This window comes from Galeopterus variegatus, unplaced genomic scaffold (genome assembly GCF_000696425.1).
Source record: "Galeopterus variegatus unplaced genomic scaffold, G_variegatus-3.0.2 Scaffold3811, whole genome shotgun sequence".
Classification (NCBI taxonomy): domain Eukaryota; kingdom Metazoa; phylum Chordata; class Mammalia; order Dermoptera; family Cynocephalidae; genus Galeopterus; species Galeopterus variegatus.
In genome coordinates this window covers 122,454-122,785 of record NW_007729922.1, presented here as the reverse complement: position 1 = coordinate 122,785, position 332 = coordinate 122,454, and positions in this window count along the sequence as shown.

The following is a 332-nucleotide window of genomic DNA, read 5'->3' as shown; positions in this document are numbered from 1 at the left end:
ACAGCCCCCCCCCCCCCCCATCTGAGACAGCCCCCCCCCCCCAGCACCTGCCACACACCAAATCCCAAGTAGGAGCCCCCTGAGGGCCAAGTAAGAAACCATCAGAATCACCTAATGAATTTAGGGCCACCATCTCCCTGCCTCTCACACTAAATTATAAGTCTGTGTTCTTTTGTTCCCGGCTTCATTCATCCATTGTAATGTCTGTGAGATTCCCCTGTGGTGCTGGGTGCGTTGGTAGTTCACTCCCTTTTCAGTGCTATGTAATATTCTACTGTAGGAATACTCCATGGTGTGTTTCTCCATTTTACTGCTGATAAGCATCTGGTTTG